The sequence below is a fragment of the Equus caballus genome, chromosome 2 (assembly GCF_041296265.1).
Source record: "Equus caballus isolate H_3958 breed thoroughbred chromosome 2, TB-T2T, whole genome shotgun sequence".
Classification (NCBI taxonomy): Eukaryota; Metazoa; Chordata; class Mammalia; order Perissodactyla; family Equidae; genus Equus; species Equus caballus.
Genome location: NC_091685.1, coordinates 9,573,239 through 9,587,133, shown reverse-complemented (window position 1 = coordinate 9,587,133; position 13,895 = coordinate 9,573,239). Strand labels below are relative to the sequence as shown.

Genomic DNA, 13,895 nt, shown 5'->3' with positions numbered 1-13,895 from the left:
ACTCTGGCTTAATGAATATAAACGCTGCCCCTTCCCTCGTGGAAGATCTTTGGATGAGCTTCCACAAATGCTGAACGTGAGGTGGACCCAGAAAATCCTCTACACAAATAACAGACTCTACCTAGCCCTGCTGCAAGTCCTATCTGGTTATAATTCTACCCTTTCCTTGCTCCAGCTTTCTCTTGCTAAAGTTATTTGAAAGTGTATTGCTTTTCCACCCTGGAAATGCTATTTTACACTCCCTTGTTTCTAATAGGCCCCTGGAAGTCGCAACATAATAGTCTGTTCCTTCCAGATGTTGCCATTTCCTCTTCAGAAAATGAATTTTCCACCTATCATTTCAAAGTACTCTGCCTAATGGTGTCCTGCTATGGCCCCAGTGCATCCCTAGCACGCAGGCAAGATGTCGCTCAAGGACAAAAGCAACAACATTCCATCTAATCCATGTAATTGCTTTTAAAATGCCAATTGTTTTTATTAGTAGGCCTTCCACTGCTGTCATAAGATGATCACACTGTTTTTGAAATGTCTTATTTTCCATTTATATGTTGAGAAAATATTTCAAGTACACAAATATTCAGCTGAGTTAGAAAGACAGTTCTCATTCATCCACAACCAACCCACAACTTCAGAATTTTGGGGAACTGAGAGAAAGAATAGACTAACATTTACTTTTGACAAAAGCCATAAGAAATAAAAAGGGTGTGAGGGAAATTGTCAACTAGTTGTGTCTACAGGATCACGACAACTCTTTGCTTATTTTATTTGTAAAATAGGGATTATAATGCTCATATTACAGGCTTTTTATAAAAATTAAATATTACATATGAAAATGCCTGGCTCAGTTTTGGTAACTAGAAAAGTTCAACAAACACCTGTAGTAGTAATAGTAGCAGGTGTTGTTATTGCTGTCAATATTTCTAGGGAAACATTAAACCTCCATTTTTGGTTATCAACCATTTACTGATCATATATGACACAGTCCCCCATGGAAGAAGCTGTCAGTGTAGCGGGGGAGACAGACAAGTAAATACTTAACTACTATGCAATGTAACAACTTTTGTAATAGAAGTATTGCTCTATGAACACAGATGTAGCAATTTAATCCCTTAGATTTACATCGTATTTTACAGTTTTCAAAGCTATTATCTCACAACAGCCATTTGAAGTAGTTGTAAAACTACCCAGTTTTACAGATAATTATCATCATCATCATCATCATCATCTTCACCCTGGCAGCAACCATTTGCTACATGACTACTATGCCAGGCCCTGGGCTAGGAGCCTTACATGTATTATGTCACTCAAGCATCACGAGAAACCTGCAAAGTAGTTACTTTTGATTCCCATTCTACAGATGGTGAAACTAAGATTCAATGAGTTTTAGTGACTTCCCCTAGTCGCACAACTAGTAAGTGATGTAGTCTGAACACGGACACAAATCTGACTGCCTCTAAGTCTAGGTCTTTTCTCCATTCACAGTTGAGTTATAGATAGAAAGCAGCTCAGAGAAAATGACACTGGGGATCAGGAAGAAAAGAAAATTTTTCTCTCAATGTGATCTAATATATCCATCTTGAATAAACAATGCAAAAGAGAAGCTGACAATAATACCCTGATGTCTACAGTAGATGTGGAAGTCATGCCTCTTCTAGATTTGTCCCATTAGTTTTCTGCCATTCAACAAAGCTAGGCATATCAACAGGTAACAAAAGGCCTTTGGAGAAGCTATTACAGGATAGGTTATAGTTGAGTTTTAACACTGACTTTGCCAATTCTGTCATACAATCTTTCAGAAATTATATTGGCCATTCAGAATATAGAATAGATAACTTTCAGATGGCTTCCAGCTAAAACCAAATGTTTAAACAAGCTGCTAGCCCTTAGACAGGAAAGCTAAAAGTGTTAAGGAAAATCCTTAATTATATTACTGCAAACTAAATCAAGACAAGAAGGACACATCTTCATTATAGGAACCTGGTAGTTCAGAGATGATCCACAATATTCTCTCAGATCACTGAAGACCACTTACCCTTATTTCTGCCAAAGGTTGGCTCCCTAAGGTAACAATTATGTTGCTTAATTTGGCCTTGTAGAAAGTCCTGTATGAGAAATTTCTACCAGGTGAAAAACTTACTCCCCAAGGAATTAACGTATGTCTTTCTTTCTGACAGTAAGAATTATGTAACCTATCATGTTGCCTTTAGTCCTTGGTGGCTAGAAAATTTATAACCCATTTTCCTATTAATTCACAGCAACAAGGTTAATTGTAAGGTTAGTATTTTTCCTCGTCATTCTTGTTTCTAGTAGGGCTCCATTTTAAAAACAAGGGATAACAAAAGCATGTATTTATAATAATTATTCTATCATGTTATAAAATAAAGGATACAGTCTCATTTATTCCAGATCCTAAATTTATCATTGGTATGTGAACATCATTCCTTCTTTCAAACAGTTACGATGTACCATGCTTTATCTATGCTGAACACTGCCCCTGTCCCCCAGTAATAGGGAAGGTTAACAGATAAAATACAATGTGACCATTACTACTAGTACTACAATGTGATAATTCCTACAATTATTTGTAAGCCATACAGAATGGGTATCTAATATGTTCCTTCACATCTATATGTACCATAGGCTTGATTTCTTGATGGGCAGAGAAACGCCAACTGCCTGATTAATGTGGCTTTCTGAAATGTATCTTGGAAATTTAAGAACTTTGGAGCTGTGAGAGAATTAAGAGGTTTTAGATCTGGACGGATCAGTGTAAACAACTCCTTAGAAAGGCCTCTCTGTCACCTGCAGTCCACAGGGATCTCTCTCCAGCTCTGCATCCTGAGGTGTTCCCTCCAGATCAGTTACAAAAGGCTCTGATCATCTGATGCAGCCAACCATAGGAGAGAGGTCCTGTGTCCCCAGCCTGGGGGTGAGCCCTTAAGAGCTTAGGTTCCTTTACTTTGTACACCAAGAACATTTAATCAAGCTCCTAAATTCAACTTAGTTTAACAATCATGTGTTAAGCTCCTATTTTTTTTCCTGGAAGCACAGAAATAATAAGACTCTCTATTCAGAGTTCAAGATTGGTTGGGGAGATAGACATATAAATGATTTAATATAGTACATGAATTATAGTGATACGGGTGTGTCCAGGGTGTCTGGCCCATGGTAGGGCTCCTAATTTGTCTGGAAAAGAATTTCAGTGATGCTGGCCAATGGAAAGTGGGAGGAGACAAGGAACAGGAGGAAAAGAGGTTGAGGAATTACCGAGTTACATACTTACCATCCAGTACACAATGCCAAGGTGGTACTAGAGTGATAGAGGCAGAATTTTGTCCCAGGGACCCAATGTGGCAAGCAAGTGGCATGGACATGAGATCCACGTAGCAGGTGAGCATAAATCAAGCAGGCAGTAGAGATTCTGGGAGACCAGTTCCTTCAGGCCAGAGCAGAGAGAAGACTCTGCCTTTCTAGGGGATGGGATTGACGAGGTCAGTGTCAGAACTCCAGTCAAGCTGGCTGGGATTCAGAGTTGAGCACTAGTCTTATCTAGTCCTAGTGGGAAACTAAGAGGGCTGGACAAATGAAACTGAGGCATAAGTCCAGCTGTTTGTGGTAGAGAAAGGCTCTCCATGACCATGCAAGTGGCTGAGGCTCCCACCTCCCCACCTCCCTGATGCACTGAGGACTATGCTGATAAGTGGCAAGACTAATTTGAGATACCATCTGCTGGTAGTCTGGGACTAGTAATCAGCCTCCTGTTTGGAGAAAGATTGGCATAGGGTCTTGATCTGAAAGTCTGGAGATTCAAGAGGTAGAGAAGGGATAAATGCAGTATTAAATATATTTGTTGTTGAAACATTTTTGGAGGTTGGCAAAAAGTGATTCTCCACTTCTTATCTATCAAGACAAAGGGGAGTCATCTTTTTTCTCATTTGTCTGAAGTTATCAGCAAGAGGCATCATCATTCATTGCCATTTTTGTAACTTGAGCGTCACATAACTATTGTAATAGAAACTTGAGAAAGTAAAAAATCTCACTCTATTTTTCTCCACTGAACTTTCCTCATCTTCTACGTATATGTAGATTCATGATTTTTTTTTTCTCAGGAGACCACAAGGAACCTGTCAGAAACATTCCAGCATATGCAAATCCTAACTAGACAGACAAAAATAATCCTTGTTCTGTTCCTCACGTGCTCTGTGGGAGTTTGGCCTTGTTTTCATGATTGATCAGTTTTCATGCTACTTTTCAAAATCACTTTTCAGCTGGAAACACAAAGCAGAAAACAAGAAGAGGAATATCTAGGCCCATGCCGAGTGAAAGAGCACCCAATCCAGGATGAGCCCTTTTCAAAGCTTAGGAATTTTCCTCCTGCACGTATTGGATGGTCACTATCAGGGCAGGTTTCTGCAGCATCCATTATATGGGCAACAGGAGATGAAATTCCCCAGAGATGCACTGTGGATGAACAGGCTCTTTGTGCTTTTTTCTGGTTGACAGTACTTTTATGTCTACATACACTGGATGGTATGTAAACTGCAAAAGCCCTGTCAGGATCCCTAACATCCTCAGGACTCGTTTCCCTTTATTCCAAGAGTTTGTAGTGCTTCTGGCCCTTCCTACTGGGCAGTTTCTGCACTCTTCTTCAGGAGCTCTCTCTATGTCTAACTTCAAGGAAGAACCTTCATCATCACTCTGGACTCTTCGGAGAGATCCCCCTCTTTGCCCAGCTCCAGGTACAACGTGCTCCTTGTATGTAAGCCATAGGAAAGATAATCCACTGCAGTGAAGCACTGTTCTAGAAACAATCACTTCAAAATATTACTTTTTCTGGGTTTCATCTCCTCTTCTCCATCTTCACACCCACTGCCTTGGTCCAGCTTTATCACCTCTTATCTGTATTATTCAAGTGGTCCTTTAACTTGCCTTCCTGTGGCCATTATCTTCCCTTCTGCCTGCTTCCCCAATCTCTTCCTCCCCCCATCCCAAGCTTCTTATTCACTATCCCATTGATAGTGATTCCAAAGTACAAATACGAAAATGTAACTTGCTCAATTAAAAAATCAGAATCACCCTTAATTAAATGCTAAGGAGGAAAGGCGAAAGGGAAAATAGCAACATTTTTGAGCATTTGCAATTTGTCAGACTCTGTGCTGGATCGTGTTATATACATTACTGCCCTATATCCTCACAACAATGCTTCAACAATAATGTATTATTACCTCTCATTTACTGTGAGGAAACTAAGGTTCACGGAGCTTATATAATTTGCCCAAGGCCATTTGACTAGGAGATTCAGTACACAGCATCTAAGGTCTGCAGGTGTATATTGACTTCTATTACTTTGCCACTATCAATTCTAGGTTCTGGAGGCATAGAGATGAATAAGATACCTCACCATGTCTGACTCTGAGGAGCCCACAATGGAGGGGACACTCCTGCCAACCGTAAATTACAACACAGTGTGGAAATTAAAAGGCTGAGTGGCAAAGTCAGGGTTTGCACTTAAGTCTCTCCCAATTAGACCACTGATTGCTGATTTTTGCAAAGATGAAAAACTGTTGAATGTTAAAACTTTCCTCAAACCTTCACATCATGGGATTTGTATTTTTACTCAAGAACTATGCAAGGGCAAAAAGTTATAATTAATTTGGTGAAGCTTTCAAATGAATTCGCATTTTATTAGCCACAGCAGCAACAATGTCCATTTGAATTCGCATCTTTGTGAGGGATACTATTGGTCAGTGTACAGACAGTGAGTACACAGCCACATCTGAATTTGGGACCCCTCTGCAATAACCCTGTAGCTCTCCCTGGGTCCTCAGCCCATACTTTGGGAATGAATGCCAGCCGTATAACCTCCTCTGACACAATATCCTTCCTAACAGGGTTCTGCATTGTTGACGACTAGAAAGCCAGGGTGAAACCTGCTTGCGTGGAGGTCAGGTAAGCATGCGCCTTGGTGAGACTTGGAGAGTGATGAGAAACCTTTGATCCCTCATCTAGGCCATCTGGATATCCACGCACAGGAAAGGAAGAAGTAGAGAGGGAGGGGACTACCACTTCTTAGCGTCTGCTCTGTGCTGGCCACATAATTTATAATCTAAAAGTCACATTGCATCTGGTATTTAAAGCCAGAGATTTTTCTGAGAATCTTGCTTCTCCACCCTTTTAACGTGAGTGCCAGCCTTCCCCTTCCTTCACCCTGCCTACCTTCTTCCTTATTTTTCCTAAAAATACTTTGCTCTTTTACATCCCAATGTCTCTGCTAAAGATGTTATTCTGTCTGGAAAATGCAGGCCTAGCTCCCATTTTTTTTATCCTCTTTTTATTTTTTTTTAAAGATTGGCACCTGAGCTAACATCTGTTGTCAATCTTCTTTTCCTTTTTCTTCTTCTTCTCTCCAAAGACCCCAGTTCATAGTTATATACTCTAGTTGTGAGTGCCTCTGGTTGTGCTATGTAGGACGCCGCCTCAGCGTGGCTTGACAAGTGGTGCCATGTCTGCGCCCAGGATCTGAACCGGCGAAACCCTGGGCCGCCGAAGTAGAGCATGCGAACTTAACCACTCGGCCACAGGGCTGGCCTCCTATTTCTTTACCCTGCCAAACTCTCTCATGCTTCAAGATCCAACTCCACTCTGAAGCTATCCCAAACCTATGCAAGAAGTTGTTCTCTCTCCTTTATGCTCCCACCACATTTGATTTGTCTTTCCTTTATAGCACTGAGCACATTATATTTGTTTACATATGTGTCTTCATCACTGGCCTATGTTCTTTTGGCAGCTGGGAGTGCATCTTATTTCTCTTGAATCCCCACCTTGTAGTATTGCGCCTGGAACATAATATGCACTCAATAAAAGGCAATTGAATGATAAATAAACAAATACTGCTTAACAATCCTTGGTTGTATGTGTCAATGCTGACATTCTTTTCTGAAATCATCTACTTCAAGTTTGGTGGATATATTTCAGCTTTTGGTCCGTCATTTGTCACTTTCTACCCTACTCATCTGCTGAGATGATCATAAAAACCCAGGATATTAGTGTTGGAAGAGATCTTAAAAGCCATCTAATCCGATCTTCCTACTAGAGCAAAATCCTCTTTCTGTGATCAGGAGTCATTTACTCTCTGAGTGAATATCTCTAGTGATAGTGAATTCACTGCCTTATAAGGGAATTCAATTATTCTGTAACAATATTAATTATTAGGAATGTAAAACTATATCTTTCTATCATTTCTCCCTATTGTTCTTGTCCTCTGAAACTATATTACTTATATGTATCTTCTTCAAATGACATCCTTTCAGCTATCTGACGAAAGACTGAGAACCTAAGCAGTCACTTGCGTAAGGCATTCTGGGACTTCAGAAACCACTACTGGTTTCTGGGATCAAAGCTGAGGAGGGAGATTTAGCTGTAGAGGCAGCTGGCAGGGGCAGTCAGGTTCAGCGACCAAGAGATTGGCAAATAAGGGCTTAACCCTGGAAGGCACCAGGAATTCAGGTGACAGAGAGCAACAGAAGGAGCCTAGATGGCACTTTAAGCTGAAGGCAAGGGAGGCAGCATAGGCAAAAACATGATGTTAACAAAATCAGTCCAGCAATCTAGAAGGATAAAGTGCAAAAAGGGACATAGAGTGACAAATGTGAGGGTGGACAAGTAGTCAGAAAACTGAATGTCAGAAAGGCGTAGTGACTTGCCCAAAGTTACATAGTTAGATAGGGAAAGAGGCTGGCTCTAGCCAAGATCCTCAGGGTTCAAGTCATTTTTGCTAGTCAAATAGTCTTTATATCATCTCACGACATCTCCTGTCAGCTCCCCACTCAGTACAGCCAAAGCGATGATTCAAAAATGACCTTTTAGATTGAGTTTTGTTTCCTCACTAGAACCTTCACGTTGCAGTGGCCTCCCCCCAGGAGCCCCCATGACTGGCTCCTAAAACAGGTTTATACCACAAGAGTACGTGGGTCAGAGCTTTCAAATCAGAGAGCTACCGGGAACTTTTTTCATTGGTTCTCTTTTATGTTAAACTTCAGGAAGTTCACCTTGATTACAACATCTCAGACACATTCTCAAATAGCTACAGGCTTTGGTCTTAATGTCCTGAGCGCATCGTTCTTAGGGGTGAAATGAGCTGGAACTTAGAAACCAAAAAGATGAATCTCTCAAGAATTGAATTTTGCTTCCTTGTTCCCTCTTGCTTTTGCTGGTTACCCTCACCTCTATGAAATTGTTTCCCTGTTTCTTCAGTCCCTTTCCACCATTATGTGGTGGAATGAGCATGGACCTTGTCAACTTGAGGACGTGGTTTGAATCCTAACTATGCTCCTTGCCAGCTACCTTGCTTTGGGTAAGTTACTTAATCTCTTTGAGATTCAAGTGCTTCCTCAGTAAAAGAAGATAAGAATAGCTATCTCTGAGGATTATAGAGAAGACTAAATTAGAAAACATCTATGACAGAGCTTAAAACAATTCTTAGCATGTAGCATGTGCTCAATAAATATTATTTTCTTGCCTTTATTCCATGATATTGCCCACGGCAACATCCAGCGGTTCTTCTCAGAATTGATCCAGCCTATCTTCAGCAGATGTGGTGCCCCGGTACCCAAAGAACCCCCTTCCCTCCTCCTGTGAAGTTCTCCTCAAAGAGAGCTGGCTTTTGGAGCCATAAAGATGTAAGTTTGCATCCTAGCTCCTCCAATTCCAAGTTATGTGAACTTGGACAAATCTCTTAACCTTTCAGAGGCTCTGTTTCTTCATCTTTAAATAAAAATGTTACCTATGCCATAAGTTTGCTGTGCTGTGAAGATTAAATGAAAAGCATGTGGAGAACATGACCCATCACAAACAAACTGTAGCTTTTCAATGAATTACTAAGAACTCACTAGCGTTCCTTTACCTGCTCAGTCTAAGCTAAATACAAGAGGCAGAAAGGAAAAAAAAAAAAACAACCCCGTTCCCTGGCCTCCAGAAGCTCACAGGCAGGAACAAGATGCTTAGTAAACTAAGTGCCAAAGTATACTTGGGGAAGGGTCTGGAAATGCATTTTAGAGAGCTTTCCTCACAGTGCATTTAGGTCTAAAGGGGTGTCATTGTGCCATAAACCATGAAGGACAATACTCTTGGTTTCATAAAAGGTTTTGTTTCAACATAAAAAAAGCAAATAAATCTAAGCATTTTAACTGGGTCTAAAGATTACATCCAACTCTCTGCAATGATGGGATCCCCTCTTCAACATCCTCTAAAGGTGACAGAGTGCTCAACACCTTCAGTGACACCCAAGTCCTCAGTGATTGCTTCTGACTGCTGGGAAGCACAAGCTGACAGGGCACCACAGGGCAGCACTCTCCAGACTTCATTCACTCAAGTGGCTTCCTCATCCCCAAGGCAAATCTTCAAAGAGGAAGATTAAATTTCTTCAAAAGGTGAAATTAAAATGCAGAATTTGTAAAAAGAGAAGCGTGTATTGTCAACACCATGTACTCCTTCCCTCACACAATATTCCCTATATTTGGGTAGCATTTTACCATTCGCAACCCACATTTTTATTTAATATCTTATTTACAATCCTCAGAGAAAACTTATGAGGAAAGTACCTTCGTCATTTAAAAATCAATTTTTTTCACATTTTGTATTTTCTTTGAAATGGAATTGTGCTTTACAATCAATATAATATTTCTTTTCTTTTCTGAAAAGTTGATATATCAATAAAATCTTTATTAAATTGCTGTACAATGCATGTATCTTAACATTAAAAAAACACATTTTTCTTCTTTTTTTTTAGAGATATTGGAAGCTAAGACCCAGTTAAAGTGTTCAGCCCAATAATCCAGAGCAAGTGAGTGAAAGGATCAGGACTGGAATTCCCAAACCTTGAATTCTAGGTAATGCTCTTTTTCATCATTCAGCTCTAGTCCAGACTTGGCAGGCAGGACTGCTCTTCTTAAAGGAAAATTAGAGCCCCACAAAGACATGTAACTGGAAAAACCACTCTGTCACCTATTAGCTAGTTCTAGTGCCTAAAATTTGGCATCTTTGGCTTCTCCTTTGGGCTATATAAGCAATCCCTGATCCAACAGCCACAGTATGTATGTCTGTATGTGTATACTAAAATTTTATGACCCACTTCATTCCACAAAGGATTTGAGGTGATGTAGGGAAATGTAAACCATAAAATTATTTTTTAAAAAACAACTCAATATAAAAATCAAGATGAAGAAAACAGCTCAAAGCTAGAGCCGGGAGAAATAAAGCACAATTGGATAGCCCAGAAGTTCGCATATGGAAGATACGGTTAAGTCATGAACTTGGCTTTGAGTTTTCTGGCAGCCATAGCAAAAGTAAAGACTCACGTTATTTTGTGTATAAAACTTACCTTAACTCATCTAAGGAAGCAACAAATTTTCCCCCAAATGAGCTTATGTGGGGTTCTATATAGGAAATTGATAGATGCCATGACTAGTGATTCAGTAAAATTCCTAAGAGCAAACACACTAACTTTTTTTATAAGGTTGTTTTTTGTGATATCCCTCAATAAAATGTTAAGGCAGTAAAAGCCAACTGTATAGCAGACAAAATAGATCAAAACAATTTGGTCCAAGAGCATGATTTCCTGATGATAAATATTGATTCAGGAATAATTCCCATGATTTATAGAGGAATGGATGGACTGCACACCATCCCAAAGTATCATTTAGCAAAATAACTCATTTTGCTAATAACAGAGTCCAGGGAGCAGTTTCTGGCAATGGTCTAGAGCACACACGTCACGTGTTCTTGTGTGAGGGAAGATCCATACCCTCAAACAGTTGTGGCCAAGCCCTAAAGACACTGACAGGCCTAAAATGTCTCACCTATCAGTGAACATGCCACCTCCATGTGGAAAGCCTGTCAAAGGTGAGGGCAAATAGCAGGACCTAGAAGTCACATTTGGCTGCTAATGACCTGTAACATATTAGATATTAGCTTTTGAGCTTAATCAGTTCAGACTTGGGCCCTGAGAACCTAGGACACAGAAGAATAAATTTTGATAAAATTTGTGAGGGCGGTGTAAGAAGGTCTTATTATTAGTGTCCTAAAGTGGGGATGGAGGGTTGAGATAAAGAAAAACACCGAAGAAGAGGAGAACATCATAACACGGGGAGAGGAGGAGGGACTCGGTGGTATAATGGGACGGAAGACACTTTATGGTTGCAAACAACAGTAATGGTCTTGCCCTGCTGCTTCACTGGATACTCTAACGCTTCCCACACAGGTACATGCAAGTGAAAACCTTCTGTCAAGTGTAAAAGTTTATTTAGGGCAGCCATTCTTTAATTTTAGCTCCTTCTCAGCTGTTTTATTTTGTTTTGTTTCTTTGATGTTCTTTTTTGCCTTTGAAATGACTTCTTACAGGACGGACTACATAGTTTGTAAGGCCCCAGTGCCAAAAAGAAAATATAGGCCTCTTGTTCAAAAACTTAAGAATTTCCAGAGGAGAAGACTAGGGCATTAAACCAAGCACGGAGTTCTTCTAAATGCTGGGCTCTGTAAGACTACACAGGTTGTACACTCATGAAGCTACCCCAGGACTCCTGAATCAAATCAAATTAAATATTTGTAGGCAGTTTTACATGAGTTGTTGACTGGCCCTTCCCATTCTTTCTCTTTCCCTTTGCTATCTGCCTGCTGATTCTGATAGCAATATATGTTAGTGATGATGATGACTGTAGGAAGTAAGGATGGCGATGAGGATGAGGACGAGTATACTTCAAAAAGCCCTGGTCAGAGCGAGGCCCAGATTTGGAGGAATTGGGTTCAAGGGATAGAGGCCCAAAGAGGACTCCTGTGGCGTGGGGTAGTAACGATGCCACAAACATGTATGCTGTTTTCGTGACTCTGCCTAGAACTGGTTAGTATACTAGAATGCCATGCTCGAAAACGAGAATCGGTGTTTCCTGAAACTAACTGCGAAGCTAACTGAGGAACCATCTAGGGAAATCCATCAAAAAACTGACAAATTAGAAAATTCTGTCTTGAGTTTTATCAAATCTTCAACTCTCTGCCCTTCCACTAGTCTAATTACTGTATGGTTTTTCTCTACCTCTAATACAGCCTCTGCCATTAAATCATTGCATGGGGCTTTGACCCTTTAAATCATTGACCCTGGGCTTCATTTAACTTTTATGAATCTCAACTCTCATATTTGTAAGACGGGAATATTATTTGCTGCACTATCAAAAGCCAATTGTGAGGATCAAACATGTTTTGCACATAGCATATATTCAGAAAATATTGTTATGGTGAAATAAAGCTGTATCACTGATACTTTCTTGCAAGGTCTAGACCCTCTTCTTTTTCACTTGGAAGTCTGTTTTTAAAAGGTAGCTATTTACCCATTCAAGGAACTTTAGCCATCAATAAGCAAGCAGAAGAAAATCGAGAGAAACTGAAGAGTAGAGAAGGAGCTTGAAACCTCACACGTCTGGCCTGATTACACCAAATTCCACACGGCCCTGGAATTCAACACTACCAAAAATCTCAATTTCTCTCTGCTGTGGAACCAAACTGACACAGGGCAGGCTCTGTGGCAGGCCCTGTGCTGCACACTGGAGGTACAGGGATGAATCAGACCCAATCTCTACTCTGGGGGCTCACAGTCCAAAACCAGCTCACTTAGCAGAGAAGTAGAAGGAGCAGGTCAGATTGGGATGGGGTGGTAAGGAATTGTACCACTGAATCTTTTAATCAAGTTCCTCAGCATCCACAGAGCATATATGTATACATGTGTGTGGTTGTGTTCCCACATACAAACGTATATTTGTAGGAGTGACTATACCGGTATCCGTAATCTCTAAGAGAAAGTAGAGGAAAAGTTATGAAAAGGAAAACAAACCAGTCAGATGATGCCAAATATGCTAACTACAGCAAAATAAGGAAGGCTCTAAGATTCATTATTGACTCCTTTCATTCACTCATTTATTCACTCAACCAACCAGAATTTACCAGGCACCAGCTATACGCAAGCCTCTGGGAGTTAGAGGCATATGAAAATGAAGAGTTAGGCACAAGTCCTGCCTTCAGTACTGGAATCATTTAAGTTTCTTTCTTGCTGAAACTTACTGTAACTGCCTCAAAATTAAAGACTTTGTCTATTTCAAAATTAAAGACTTTGTCTATTCTACATATTCCAATAGAAAATATTTGTGGAACTGAACTGAGGGTGAAGAAATAGAAATTTTCTTTTGTATGTCATAGAATGCTCTGTTTGATATGCCATTCTTAAAAAGAGAAAGGGTTACAACTGCAAATACATATGCTATTTAACTTGCTCCCCTGGTTTGCTAGAACAAAATACTAAAGAACTAGGCAGAGAAGCCAGAGAAGGCTTCCAGTCAGGCAGATTAATCATGGACTTCCAGCAGTCCTGAGGGGACTACTTCAGGCTGACTCCACTTACCTTAATGAGGATAGGATGTCCTGGTGGGGTGAAATTAGAGAAGCTGCCAAATTGGCTTTGGTATATCATGTTCATCTTGGCACAGATAACAGAATTCGGTTAATTGGGAGGTCATTTTCAGTAAGCAAACCCTGGTGTTGGCCATCTATGACAAACAAACTAGATTCCCATGGATTATGGCATGAGCTCAGACAAATGCTTCATCTCCTTGGGGCTACAAGGGCTAGCGACCATCAAGAATCATATTTGATTCTCCTACAGCTTGCTGCTAGCCAACCCAGAGCCAATGGTTTCTGAGAAATAGTGATGAAAGGCTCAGTGCAAAAAGACCAATCACCTTAAGAACTGGAGCCTTAAGAAATGGGCATTTACTGAGTACTCGCTAAGTGCCAGGCACTATATTGAGTGTTTTTTGTTCTCTCTCTTTAATTCCCAAGATAACTTTAACTGCATT

General features: G+C 40.3%; 1 protein-coding gene and 1 long non-coding RNA gene across 5 annotated transcripts in view; one reads left to right on the top strand and one right to left on the bottom strand.

The window, feature by feature from the left end:
• Positions 1-13,895, bottom strand: part of AGBL4 (AGBL carboxypeptidase 4) — a 1,218,758-nt gene that overhangs the window by 639,466 nt on the left and 565,397 nt on the right. The window lies entirely within an intron of this gene.
• LOC138919953 (uncharacterized) lies at positions 8,097-12,616 on the top strand. Its single transcript, XR_011430551.1, has 3 exons — positions 8,097-8,353; positions 8,554-8,678; positions 9,788-12,616. It is a non-coding gene; the product is annotated as an uncharacterized lncRNA (long non-coding RNA).